This window comes from Mirounga leonina, unplaced genomic scaffold (assembly GCF_011800145.1).
Source record: "Mirounga leonina isolate KUSES-001 unplaced genomic scaffold, KU_Mleo_1.0 Mir_126, whole genome shotgun sequence".
Lineage (NCBI taxonomy): Eukaryota > Metazoa > Chordata > Mammalia > Carnivora > Phocidae > Mirounga > Mirounga leonina.
In genome coordinates, this window is record NW_023270314.1 from 34,935,261 (window position 1) to 34,950,744 (window position 15,484).

At 36.6% G+C, this 15,484-nt stretch overlaps 1 protein-coding gene across 1 annotated transcript in view; it reads right to left on the minus strand.

Moving 5' to 3' along the window:
- Window positions 1-15,484, minus strand: part of PDZRN4 (PDZ domain containing ring finger 4) — a 351,915-nt gene that overhangs the window by 160,945 nt on the left and 175,486 nt on the right. The window lies entirely within an intron of this gene.

A 15,484-nucleotide genomic window follows, 5' to 3' on the forward strand; every position in this document is an offset into this window, starting at 1 on the left:
ATCTATCTATCTATCTATCTATCTATCTATCTATCTATCTATCTATCATCTATCCTCTATCTATATACATACAGACACCCACACATATATATGATGTTTTCAAATTAAAATTATCTTTCTAAATAAAGTATTTTTAAAGTTGACAAGTCTCTTCCTAACTTTGGCTCCACACTCAGCAGAGGTTTATAAGCTGGTACGGTTAAAATGAGTTGTCCTGGATGAGTGTAGAACAATAATACCATATCAAAACAAATTGAGAACATCATAATAACCTGGTCAAGATGAAGGGAGCCACCTTGCTATCTACAAGTAGGCTTTGATTTTTTTCCTTCTTTTCCTTTTTCAACTGCTCCATTTCCTTGTTCTCTTTTTTCTTGATAAATAAAGATTGCTCTTAAAAAACCATTCTGGAAATCAAGAGTTTTAGTATTCCTATTAAAGAATACTTTGTATTCTTACTAAGTATTTAGTATTTCATATTCTTACCAAGAATACTTTGTTAGACTTATCTAATACTGGTATTTTAGTCTTTCTACAGAATGTATCATCACTCAAAGAGAACAGAAGGTGGATTTTGCATCCATTCAATACTTTATAGAAGAAATCCTATAGGAATAGATACTAAAGGTCACATTCTTTACTTGTAGGAGCAACTCATCTTCAAGTTTCTATCCAAATTCTCTAGTGACTATTAAAGGCCAGAGATACCCAGCCCTAGCTTTATGATATTCTATTATCTTAAGGGAAGGGATCCAAAACTGATTTTAATTCATCTTAAACTAAAAAACCATATACATTCAACATTTCTTGTTATGTAGAGGAGGGAGATATAACAAGTAAACTCCAGCAAATAATGATAGTATGTCATAGTTCCAATCGTTTTGTACTATGTAGTTTTAACCGAATTTAACTATTAGGATCGTTGTGGCAAAGTTTTTGATATTCCAGATTTCAATTAACCTGAATCATGGGAAATTCAATTTTCCCTTTGTACATGCCCATAACAGACAAATCTATACCTCTGCAGATTTCTATGAAAAGCTCCAGACCTATATAGCCAAAGGTCTACTGGATGTTTTTATATTTCTAGTGGGATGGCCAAAAGACCCTTCAAATTTAACATGTTCAATCTTAAACTCATTCAATTCATTGAATTCCTTCTCTGTGCACCTACCATTTCCCTAAGCCAACTACTGTCTTTATTAAAAAATGGTAACACCATTTACCCAACTGCCCATGCTAGAAACTGGAGAGTCATCTATATTATCAATCACTAAGTGCTATTAATCTTATCTAATTAATATCTTTCATATTGCTCCATTTTTCTGTCCTAGTCCAAGGCCATCATGATCTTTCCTAGATTACAGTGGAAGACTGTCTACTTGCATTCAGTCTCGTCCTATCCAGACTCTATAAGGCAACTAAATTAATCTTTATAAAACATAAATCTGGGCAGGTCACCTTCCTGCTTTAAACCTTCTAATGCCTCTTCATTGCCTTCAAGATACAGTTTAATCATCTTATATAACATGCAAGCCCCTTCATAATCCAAACTTCACCGTTTATCTTTCTAGTGTCATTCTTGGCCACTTCATTTCCTCAAAACTCTGGCCAGATTGAATTATTTTTTTTAGGTTCCTGATCAGTACATGAATTCTTTTGTTTCTAGGTCTTTTCTTACACTGTTTTATGGCGCAGGAATTTTAAAATATCAATGTTGAGTCTCTGTATGCCCCAACCCCTTCTACCTCTTTGTTACCCCCACCTTTTAATTAACATAGAATCCCCCCCTTTTTTACTGTCAAGAAGGAATGAAACAGTAGATCAGGAAGTTGAAAAAAATTTTTAAAGAGCAAATTCTTGTCATTTGAATTTCAAAAGCTTCACCCTGGGGATGTGGTTGACAGTAAACAGAGGGGGAAAACAATCAGGAACTAGACAATGTATTTTAAGAGAATTCATTGAAGAGCAGCAGGGAAGTAAATGAAACTGAGCTATACCTGAAATGGCCTATCGGGTTGAATGAGGATATTCTCAACAATGACTTACCTGAACTGTCACCTGAAAACCAGGTCAGAATGAGGATTTTTCAGTAGGTGACAGGTAGATAGGAGAAGACATGGAAGATCAGACATTCATTTCATTTCTTTTTTTCAGCTTTATTGAAGTATAATTGACAAATAAAATTGTAAGATACTTAAAGTATACAACATGATGTCTTGAAATGTGTATATATTTTGAAAGGATTCTCTCTCCCCAATCAGGTTAATTAACATATCTATCACCTCACATATTCACCTTTAAATTTTTTGGGGGGGTAAGGACATTTAATTTCTACTCTTTTAACAAATTTCAATTGTATAAAACAGTGTTATCAACTATAGTCACCATGTTATACACTGGATTCTCAGATCTTATTCATCTTATAGTTGAAATTTTATACCCTTTTACCAACCTCTCACCATTTCCCCCACTCTCCAGCCCCTGGCAACCACTTTTCTACTTTCTGTTTCTTTTCTTTTCTTTTTTTTTGAAAACAAACCATATTTAAGAATTCCTTTGATACATTAACAGCAAAACATTTTAGAAAATTTGAAAATTATCTTTCAATATATCTATATACTTTCATATAAATGAGATGGCATTATCCTGCATTCCCAGTTACTTTTTCACTTAATAGGAGTCCATGATATGATATATAGAAACCCTAATGACTCCACCAAAGGGGATGAGTTTTTTTTTTCTTTTTTTATTCTTATGTTAATCCCCATACATTACATCATTAGTTTTAGATGTAGTGTTCCATGATTCATTGTTTGTGCATAACACCCAGTGCTCCATGCAGAATGTGCCCTCCTCAATACCCACCACCAGGCTAATCCATCCTCCCATACTTTGTTTCTATGAGTTTGACTTTTGCTTTTAGATTCCACATATAAGTGTATCATGTAGTATTTGTCTTTCTCTGTCTGGTTTATTTCAATTAGTATATCCTCCAGGTTCATTTATGTTGTCACAAATGAGAGGATTTCCTTCATTTTTAAGGCTGAATAATATTCCACTGTGTATATACACCACATTTTCTTGATTCATTCATCTACTGATGGACACTTAGGCTCTTTCCATACCTTAGCTAATGTAAATAATGCTGTAATGAACATGGAAGTATAGCTAACTCTTTGAGATGATGGTTTTATTTCCGTTGGATACACTCATAAGTGGATTGCTGGATCATATCGTAGTTCTAGTTTTAATGTTTTGAGGAAACTCCATACTGTTTTCCCTATGGCTATGTAAGTTTATATCCCCAGTAACAGTGTACAAGAGTTTCCTTTTTTCCATATCCTCACCAGCATTTGTTAGCATGTATCATTTTGATAATAGCCATTCTAACAGGTGTAAGGTGATATCTCATTGTGGTTTTGATTTGCCTTTCCTGATGATCAGTCATGTTGAGCACCCTTCCATGTACCTGTTGCCCATTTGTCTCCCTTCTTAGAGAAAATGTCTACTCAGGTTATCTGTCCATTTTTTTAAGTGGCTTATTTGGGTTTGTTTGTTTGTTCATTTGTTTTTTTGCTATTGAGTTGTAAGATTCCTCATGTATTTTAGATATTAACCCCTATCAGGTATATGGTTTGCAAATATTTTCTCCATCCATAGGACGTCTTTTCATTTTGTTGATGGTTTCCTTTGTTAAGCAGAAGCTTTTTAGTTTGAAATCTTCTTTATGTTTGCTTTTGTTGCCTTTGCTTTCTGTGTCAAATTCAAAAAATCATTACCAAAACTAATAGCAAGGAGTTTATTCCCTGCTTTCTTCTACGAGTTTTATGGTTTCTGATCCACATTCAAGTCTTTAATCCATTTTGAGCTGATCTTTGTAAATAGTATAAAATAAGGGTTCACTTTCATTCTTTGGCATGTGGCAATTCAGTTTCCCAATATACCATTTACTGAAGAGACTACTGTTTCCCCATTGCATGTTCTTGACTCTGTTGTCCAAAATTAAGTGATCATTTATGAATGAGTTTATTTCTGGGTTCTTGAATCTGTCCCATTGATTTATGTGCTGTTTTTATTCCAATACCATATTCTTTGGATTACTATAGCTTTGCAATATAGTTTGCAATCAAGAAGTGTGGTGCCTCTAGCTTTGTTTTTCATTCTCAAGATTTTTTTGGCTATCTGAGATCTTTTATAGTTTCACAGAAATTGTGGGATTTTTTTTCTTTTCTGTAAGAAAAACCATGGAAATTTTGAAAGAGATTGCACTAAGTATGTAGATAGCTTTGGGTAATGTGGACATTTTAACACCATTAATTTTTCCAATCCATAAGCATGGAAAATTTTTCCATTTTTTTTGTCTGTCTTCAAGAATTTTTTTCATCAAAGTCTTAATAGTTTTCAGTGTATAGATCTTTCACTTCCTTCAGATACCCATTTCTGATGCCTTATACTAATAGGAGCTCCAACAAAGACCAAAATCTTGAGAAAGTGGGTCAGGGCCCTTAATTAACTGAAATTAAGTTTCCAGAATACAATAAAAAAGGAGTGTGGGGCACCAGGGTGGCTCAGTCGGTTGAGCATCTGACTCTAGTTTTGATCAGGTCATAATCTCAGGGTTGTGGGATCAAGCCCTTGAGATTCTATCTCTCCCACTCCCTCTGCCTCTCCCCCCTTTCACACGCATGCTCTCTCTCTCTAAAATAAATAAAAATATCTTAATAAAAGAAAGGAGTGCTAAACAAATTAATTGTTCTCAAAGGCAATAGACAGTTACCTTAATCCATGAGTTCATGTACTGATATTTGTACCTGTCAGGTATCTAGATTGTCTTCCCTTTAACCTCCTCTCTGCCTTTTCTCAGTGAGCCCCAAAACTGACAGTACATCCGAGTGACTGGGAGAGTTTTTCTTCTTCTTCTTTTCTTTCTTTTTTTCTTTTTATTTATTTATTTTTTAAAGATTTTATTTATTTATTTGACAGAGAAAGAGAGACAGTAAGAGAGGGAACACAAGCAGGAGGAGTGGGAGAGGGAGAAGCAGGCTTCCCACTGAGCAGGGAGCCTGATGCAGGGCTCGATCCCAGGACCCTGGGATCGTGACCTGAGCTGAAGGCAGACTTAACGACTGAACCACCCAGGCACCCCCTTCTTCTTCTTTTCTAAATCTTAATTATTTTGGAATACTTCAAGTGTGCATAAAAATAAAATAGTCCAATGAGCCCCCTATACCTAGTACTCACCTATAGCAATCATCAATTCATACTTTGGGAAACTTAAAAAAAAATGATAAATTGAAAAAAGTCAGTAATATCAAAGATGTATGGAACCAGAGTTTTAGGGATGGGGCCCAGGAACCTGACTTGTTTTAAAGCTTCTTAAGTGGTATGGACTGGCAGCCAGAGTTGACAATTACTGGACTAGTCAACTCATACAATTTAACTCCTTATACAGTAAGACAAGGCATCACAGAGATGCCATGCTACCCACATCTCGGAACCCACAATTACTCCCTTCATACCATGCCTGGCTTATTGCAGATTATCTTTCTAGTTGTCTACTTCTGGGTCTATATTTTATTCAGTGTTACATTTTTGATGACTGTCACTGTGCTTGGCACATAAAAAGTAGTTAACAAAAATGTCTGAGTGAATGAATTATATGCCAGTATTAAGTAAAATTTACCTACCATTTCAGAAGACTTTAGTAAAGACTCTCTCTCTTTCTCTCTGAGTTGTTATCAGAAAAACAACCTCATGGTGTTCCTTTTTTTTTTTTTAAAGATTTTATTTATTTATTTATTTGAGAGAGAGAATGAGATAGAGAGAGCATGAGAGGTGGGAGGGTCAGAGGGAGAAGCAGACTCCCCGCCGAGCAGGGAGCCCAATGTGGGACTCGATCCCGGGACTCCAGGATCACAACCTGAGCCGAAGGCAGTCGCTTAACCAACTGAGCCACCCAGGTGCCCACCCTCATGGTGTTCTGATTGAAATTTTAAGTGAAAGTTTTCACTGACATTTGTCAATATATTTAGTTATTCTCTACCCCTTGTCATCCCACTCACCACCATAACCAACCTTATATTTCTAGTACATTTATCTACTTATCACATCAAGAACTCTTAGAATCCAAAATAATTTTTATCATAAAATTGGACTATATCTTTTTTTCAGTGGCTTTAAACCTTGAAGCTAGGGACATGTGTGATTTTTTTTTTAATTTGTGATTTATTTACATTTTTCCCAAGATAACCAAAGTACTCCCTCTCCTTTTCCTCCTGTTCCTGATGGAACTATCTTGTATCTGACAAGTATTTAAGGGAACAGAATATGACTCAAAATCTCCTGATTTAATTGTGCTGCTAAAAATAGCATTCCTAGTTCACAACTAATCTTTAAAAATGAAATCATGATACAAAAAGATGATAGAAATAAAAAGAAAATAAGGGCAATGAAAAGCCAACCAAACAAAAAAAGAGCAGATATTTTCCCAAACATTCATCCTGAGGTTTACCAGCTGCTGCTTCTCAGTATCAAGTATGCTGGGATCATAAGTTCTCATGACATGGCTAGACGGCTATATGCTGCCTGTCCCTAGCAAGCTGGCTTTAGTTCAACTGAATGAGTAAAATGGGGAAGACATGCCATCAATTTAAAAATTTTTAAAACTTCTTATGGCTTTCCTTTTTAGACTTTTTCATACAGGAACAATTATGACTTGAATTATTAAGTAAATAAGTATCACTCAACAACAAGACCCAAGTCGACATGGAAGATATCAAGTCCCTAAATCTGAGGACATAATAATAACTTTTCTCTTCAATCTAGTTCACGTTATACACAAAACACTACAGGAGGTGCTGTGTGGGCAGAGAGAAATAATACATAAGACACTGACCCTGCCCTCAAAGGGCTTAGTAATTTCTTTTGATGTTTTTCTTAGACAAAATAGAAAACAACCTTTCAGTCTCTGATCATTGTGATCAAAAATCATGGTTGATTCTCCATCAAAATCCTAAAGGAGAACACAGGCAGCAACCTCTTCGACCTCAGCCACAGCAACTTCTTCCTAGAAACATCGCCAAAGGCAAGGGAAGCAAGGGCAAAAATGAACTATTGGGACTTCATCAAGATAAAAAATTTTTGCAAAGCAAAGGAAACAGTCAACAAAACCAAAAGACAACTGACAGAATGGGAGAAGATATTTGCAAATGACATATCAGATAAAGGGCTAGTATCCAAAATCTATAAAGAACTCATCAAACTCAACACCCAAAGAACAAAGAATCCAATCAAGAAATGGGCAGAAGACATGAACAGACATTTTTCCAAAGAAGACATCCAAATGGCCAACAGACACATGAAAAAGTGCTCAATATCGCTCGGCATCAGGGAAATCCAAATCAAAACCTCAACGAGATACCACCTCACACCAGTCAGAATGGCTAAAATTAACAAGTCAGGAAACGACAGATGTTGGCGGGGATGCGGAGAAAGGGGAACCCTCCTACACTGTTGGTGGGAATGCAAGCTGGTGCAGCCACTCTGGAAAACTGTATGGACGTTCCTCAAAAAGTTGAAAATAGAGCTACCATATGATTCAGCAATTGCACTACTGGGTATCTACCCCAAAGATACAAAAGTAGGGATCCGATGGGGTATGTGCACCCCGATGTTTATAGCAGCAATGTCCACAATAGCCAAACTGTGGAAAGAGCCAAGATGTCCATCAACAGATGAATGGATAAAGAAGAAGTGGTAGATATATACAATGGAATATTATGCAGCCATCAAAAGGAATGAGATCTTGCCATTTGCAATGACGTAGATGGAACTGGAGGGTATTATGTTGAGTGAAATAAGTCAAACAGAGAAAGACATGTATCATATGATCTCACTGATATGAGGAATTCTTAATTGTAGGAAACAAACTGAGGGTTGCTGGAGTGGGGGGTGGGGTGGGAGGGATGGGGTGACTGGGTGATAGACACTGGGGAGGGTATGTGCTCTGGTAAGCGCTGTGAATTGTGCCAGACTGTTGAATCTCAGATCTGTACCTCTGAAACAAATAATGCAATATATGTTAAGAAAAAAAAAAAAGAAGAAGAAGAAGGTAGCGGGAGGGGAAGAATGAAGCGGGGGAAATCGGAGGGGTAGACGAACCATGAGAGACGATGGACTCTGAAAAACAAACAGGGTTCTAGAGGGGAGGGGGGTGGGAGGATGGGTTAGCCTGGTGGTGGGTATTGAGGAGGGCACATTCTGCATGGAGCACTGGGTGTTATGCACAAACAATGAATCATGGAACACTTCATCTAAAATTAATGATGTTATGTATGGGGATTAACATAAGAATAAAAAAAAATCATGGTTGATTCTGATTTTTGAGAGAGTATTATTGCTCAACAAACTCAAAACTTGCCCCATGGGTGGGAAAGGTGGGACTGTAATAAGGGAGGGGCACACAAACTGGGTACCAAACTTGTCTGTTTTTACATAGAGAGAAAAGAGGAAGAGGCCCTGTAGATGCAAAGTATAGAATGTGCAAGGGCCCAGAGGAATTTATGGGTTCACAAAATGAAGAGAACTATTTCTGGCTGACAAAGAGTTTGGGAAGAACTGTAGGAGATTAGATTTTAGGATGAAGATCAGAAATAGATTGTAAAGTCTTTTTGTGATACATTCTGGACTTTCACCTTCATCTTGCAGATAATATAGTTGGTATCAAGTGAAGTAGTATGTTTGGGTTTATTCTGGAAAGGAGAAATTCTGGCAATACTGAATAGTGGACTGAATAGCCCATAAAGAGGCCATTATAACAAACTAGACACAGTAGGAAGCAGGAATGGCAAAGAGGGGATGGATTCAAGAAGCTATGGAGAAAGCTGAGACAAAAGAGACAGAAACGGGAGCAGATTCTGAGGTTTCTTTTTCTTTTTTCTTTTTTTTTTTTTTAAGATTTTATTTATTTATTTGAGAGAGAGAGACACAGTGGCCACCCAGGTGCCCCAGATTCTGAGGTTTCTGACTAGATTACAAATTCATAGCGAATACACTGGAAGAGAACATTTTATAAATCACACATTCATAATAAAACTATTAAATCTAACACACAGCCCAATACAAGAACAAGTTAAAAAAAAACAACTGAAACATGTTTATTATAGATGTTAGAGAAACTGATGTTATTACCATGAGCTACTGGAGAGAAACTTTCAATTTTGAATAGCTTCCCTTCATTCTCAGTAGACATTCACGAACTGCTTCCTGAGTGAGGGAAATGGTATATTTATTTGTTTGGCTATAGTCAGGCACAGTGTTAAGTGGTGACAATTTGTGGCTTCATGAATATTTTAAACTTATCTAGCCAGCAGATCAAAGGAATCAGAAGGAAAAATTTTTACCATTTACACAGAACATTTGAATTGCAAGTGAGGGTTTTTTTTTTTTTTATTTGTTTGCTTGATTTTTGTGTTTGTTTTTTTGCTACATGTGAAGCACATTATGGTTAGCCACCTATTTATAATGCATACACTTTAGTCATTAGGCAGAATTTTTAAAATACTAAGATCCTAAATATATGTGAAAGACAACTCTATTATACAATCCAGAATCACAAGAATACAACAAAAAAAGCCTAACAACTGTTAAATTCAGCTCTACCTCAAAAATACAAAGGGTACTGGTGCTGGTAAAGGGAGGTCTAATTGCCCAACGAGGTTACACTTCTCCAGAACTATTTTAGCTCTTGGACATGTTTATAGAAAGATGGTTTTACATGACTTGCAAAGGCACTTTTATAGGATAGGTCTTAATGAAATTATTTTTCAGTGAGAGTTAGGTTAGATCCCACTGTAAGAAAAGGTAGAATGATGCACTGGGGCAGTTTTATGGAGTTGTCTTCCCCTGGCTACACCCCCTCACTCACCCTCTCTTTCTCCTCCTGGCTGAAACCTGTAAACATTTTAGGGCTGACAATCCCAGAACAAAACAGAACATATGTAGTATATTTTCCAACAGAAAGAAAAAAAAATAACCCATGAAGTCTTAATTTCTAAACTATGCCTTCTGCCCAAAATGCACCCTCGATGGTGCCTCAAATGTGTTGTAAATCACTTAACACAGATTATTCAAATTTAGATGAATCTGAAACCCCATCAGAAGAGTATTAGTCGACTGTTTCACATGGAGGCCAATTACATGTTTTCTATATCATTCCCTGACTACCCACTAAAATTTTGCTGATATTAGCCTATCCAAAATGCCTTTCTGGGACTTAAGTACCAGTAGTGACTATTACAAAATTCATCCATGGTTTATGTCAGATTTAAGTTAAATGCACAACAAGGAGAAGAATGCTGCTCAGAAACTGCAGATTCAGTAGATATAGAAACAAAGAGAATGTATTTGCGTATTGCTTTCTTAGTCTTGCAACCAGAACCTGAGTTATCTGACAACTGCTTCATAACTGAAGGCTGCTCCAGTATCCCTTTAGAAAAGTTGCACCAGAGCCTGAGTTTCAAAGAGAACGCCATTTTACATATGAAGCGGCCACAGAGGGCCAGGACATTCTCTTCCTCTGACAGCCTTCTCCTTATTGCAGTGCCCTTTGCAGGATGCAGGGAGTCCTCATTATTAGGCACAGGGAGTAGAAGCATCTACCCAAGCAGGAGTAATAGTATTTTACTCCAAAATGAAAGGCCCATGAAACAATTAAGAAAAAAATACAAGAGGAAACGATTGCTTTTTTCTTTCTCTTCTGTTGACATCAATATCATATGTCACTATGGGTTGAAATAATTAAAAAACCCATAGTTCTAGGGGCACCTGGGTGGCTCAGTCAGTTAAGTGTCTACCTTAGGCTCAGGTCATGATCCCAGGATCCTGGAACTGAGCCCTGCATCGGGCTCCCTGCTCAGCAGGGAGTCTGCTTCTCCCTCTGTCTCTCCTCCCCCTGCTTGTGCTTGCGCTCTCTTTCAAATAAATAAATAAAACCTTCAAAAACCCATAGTTCTGTAAAAATTTAAGTGTGTTGGATAGAAAAAAAACCCCAGGAAGACAACTGTCATAGGATGGTAAAATAGGTAAAAGAAATAAGAAACAGGATAAAGGGACCCAATTTGCCATATGAATTTTAACATTCTTTTTATCTTTTTTATGTGAGCCTACGTGGTTATTTATGCGTATAACATCTGTTAATGGTGATTTTTTTGAATAACTATAGATAATCTTTTTCTTACTTCTTTTTATATACTTTGGTCGTTTGTATTTCTGACAACGTGTCTTATTTGTGTAATAAAAAAAAATACTGAATTTTAGTGGATCAAATAAAATATCAGTATTCCTGAATTGCGTATGCTGGTACATAAAGTAAACCCTTCATTTTTAGGCCTTGCTAGTTTTCTAATATTTCCTAAGATGAATGACTCAAATCCTTAATAATAATACAAATAAGTAAAAGTACTGAAAAGTGTTGTCTTTTGTAAGTGCTTGTTTTATAGCTGAGAATATTTTATGGATAAATTTATGTAGATGAGATGAAAATAGTTTCTTTGAATTTAAGCTAGTAAAATTACCTTAGAATTAGTACACAAGGGAAGATGCTCAACTGAATTAAGTCAATTTTCGTGTAACCAAAAAAGTACTGAGCACCTACTATGTCAGTCACTGTTGTAATTTCTTGAATAAATACCTTCATAATATAATTTATTTATACTACGTATAGAAGAAATGGGGAGGATAATCTAGATCCTTGAATTTCTACCCCTTGGGAAATTGACTAGACTTCAATTTCAATATAAATTAAAATTGTCTAATATTCAATGTTTGACAAGAGTCTCAAAAATTTACTAAGTGGAAGTCACACAGTAGTTATAAGGTTGGGCATTTGTAAGTCATTAGTTCTTGATTCAAATTAGAACAGCTAAAGATATCATCATGTATCTTTTGGTTATGACTTGATCTGTTCATTTCAAGGGATGGCCTATGATTTTCTAAGTAAAGGGACATCACATCAAGGTTCTTCCCTTCCTATTTCTCTCCCTTCACTTCCTTCCCAGATTTGAACTAGTTATTTTTCCCTAATCACTGACTTCATACAACTTTTGTCCTAGGGTCCCATCCGTCAATGACACTTCTGCAAGCCCCATCATTTTCCAGTCACCTGTGTTAGTAAAAATTCTAAGGGCACCTGTGTGGCTCAGTTAAGTGTCCGACTCTTGGTTTTGGCTCAGGTAATGATCTCGGGGTCATGAGATCGAGCCCCACTTTGAGCTCCGCACTTAGCCTGGAGTCTGTTTCAGATTCTTTCTCCCTCTCCCTCTATCCCTCCCGCTCATGCTTTCTCTCAATCTATATAAGCTAATTTAAAACTCTAGTTTCATGACTGCTTAACCTATTCACTCTCTCTCTCTTTTTTTTTTCTCAATGCCAGCTGGGTTTGTGACCTGGGGACCTGGACACAGAGGAGATGGGGTCTGTCAATGTGGCTGTATTTTAAAATGTAGTGTGATATTGAGAACAGAGTAGTAACAGTAATCACAACCAAGATTTACAGAGCATATCTTATGTACCAGGTATTTTACTAGAAGCATTACATATTTATACCACCACTCTTCACATCATCTCAGAGACAGACAAGGTTAATAACATGCCCAAGCTTACCCAGCCAGTAGGCAACTGAGTCAGGATTTGAACTTGAGTACTTATGGCTCTAAAGCCTGTTGTTGTGTGTGTGTGTGTGTGTGTTTTAACCACATTACCTCTCTTCTTTATAAATGGCAATTTTGTGTACGTTCTACCAAAAGATAGAGTCCCAAGGGGCAAAATAACTTCCTTTCATGAAATAGAAGAGTAAAAAGAGAACATAAGTGCCTTATAAAATACACTACCACTTTCTAATAACAGTCTAAGTTCTATAAGGGCACAGACAGTAATATATAATAGTACAACTTAGGAATATCCATTGGCTAGAGTTGTTTTTATTTTTAAGAGAGTAAACAAAATGTGCATTCGCCAAGTTTCTTGGCAACCTTCTCAAAACAGAATCTATTTTAAAAAATACTGAATTCTAAAGGCAATTAAATATAGCATTTTTTCCCTCTAATTTGACTTGTCAATCCTATTAGACCAAACTCTAATTAAGAGTGGAAAAGTGGTTATTTTATCTGCCAAATGAAAATAATTTAGTGCAAGTTAATAAGGGTTGGCTTACTACAGATTGGCCATTTTGATTCCAGCTTGTTATAACAGTAGAAATTGCTTTCAAAAGATATACTCACTTTGCCAGTCATTTACAAACATGGGACAAAGAAAGAATCCTTTGTTGAGCCTATTTTTGGACTGAAAAATAGAATGGAGGTATATTAGAGCACAGAACTAAACATGCCCTTAAATCACAACTCTATCTAAAGTAAAGGAAGAGGAAGTTAATAAAGTAATTCCAATATTTCATTAGTGTTTTCTTTTTTTTTGAAACTGTATCTTTTTTTTTTTTAAAGATTTTATTTATTTATCTGAGAGAGAGAGAATGAGAGACAGAGACCATGAGAGGGAGGAGGGTCAGAGGGAGAAGCAGGCCCCCACTGAGCAAGGAGCCCGATGCGGGACTCGATCCCGCGACTCCAGGATCATGACCTGAGCTGAAGGCAGTCGCTTAACCAACTGAGCCACCCAGGCGCCCTCATTAGTGTTTTCTTTTAATTAACAAAGTCAAGTATGAGAATGATTTAAAGGTAGAACTTCCAAAAAGAGATACTTTAAAGCAAGCACTTAATGCTTAGTAGAATGTATATACCCACCAAACCACACATGCCGCTTTAAAACTGCATCCCATGAGCAAAAGAATAAAAAGTAATTATTATAAAAAAACTGTATTTGGAAAGTTTTTATTTGTATTACACTGTAATAATTTCTAATTAGTATGTTTCACCATAAGATAACTGCTAGTGAGATTGGCCTTAAAATTTGTTTTCAAATACTTTTCTCACTGTGCACTCATATAATGTTTTGTAATTTTCTTAAAATATGTTCTAGATCTTCTAGCTAAAAGACAGCATCTAAATAGACAATGGAATATGCCATGGACTTAAAGAGCCATGTAGTTTACTTAGAAATGTGAGCTGGGAAATGGATCTTCCCCAGGATAGCTTTCTGGTGAGACTGTGGCCCACCCCATTACATCAGCATAATCTCTCAACAGACTCTGGGACAGAAGACAGCCCCCTAGGTTGCTTCTTAATGCCTAACCCACAAAGATTGTGAGATAATAAATGTTTGTTGTTTTTAACTTCTAAGATTTTGGTTAATTTCTTATTCAACAGTAGAAAACTAGTACTTTGATACCTAGGAGTGGAATGTTGCCATAAAATAAAAAACAGAAAACAAACAAAAAACTCTCAAATATGGGAATAGCATTGAAACCAGGCAGTGAGCTTTTTAGGATAGTGGTGGTAAAAACCTAAAGTACCTTGAAGAAACTGTCTCATGATCTTTGATAGGACGGTAGTGGAGGACATGCAGGAAAGTGTGGTAAATGTTATTGAAAACCGGAGGGAAGGAGATCCTTCTCATGGAGTGGCAGTAAAGTTTAGCAACCTGGTTACCTGAGATGACTTGGAAATAAGTGAATTGCCTTATCAACTGGGTGATCCACTTAAGGGCATGTCCAAGTAAAGTGTTAAAGTTGCTTTCTGGTTTCCTCTTGCTGCTTATGGTAAAATACAAGAGAATAAAGATGAACTGAAGGAAGGACTAGTAAAAGGGAGGTGAGAATTGATAGTCTTGAAAATTCTTACCATTTCTGTATGGCACATGATACTAAAATCAAGACATGCCTTCTGAGAAAAGATGACATCCAGGGTACTGCCAAGAAAACATGGCCCAAAGATGAAGCGAAGGGTATACCTGTGAGATGTGCTATAAAGATCTCAGAAAGATCCAAGGGGGTGCCTCAGGATTTTAGCCAAACAGAAGGCCTCTAAGGAGATCGGAAGTGCTCCCAATCTTCGAACTCAACAATTATACCTCTAGAAAGACTAAGGGTGTTTGTTGTTCTTCAGTGTTCACAGTTGAAAGATATTTTTGAGTGTAGCCTTTGCTGAATAGAATAGAGGCCAGTAAGATTCATAGGAGACTCACAGTTTTAAAAGAATTATATTATGTGGACACATCATCATCTTAGACTGAAAGGGACAGAGATAGCACATAATGAAATGTGGCTTTGGAACGTCCACAGTTCTACCTGCTGGAAGCAGGCAAAGAAAACTACCAGCTGCAAGTGTATGTGGACTTTCTTGAAAATGAAGGATGACTCAGAGCTGCAAAGTGGGGCTGAGAGCTACGAAGAATCATTCTCAGATTTGGAGACTTAATCAAGGGACTTCACCATTACTATACACCAGTCATTCCTTTGTATCTCCCATTTCTCCTATTTTTTTAAACGGGAATGTCTATATTAGCCATCTGGTACCTGTAATACCATTGT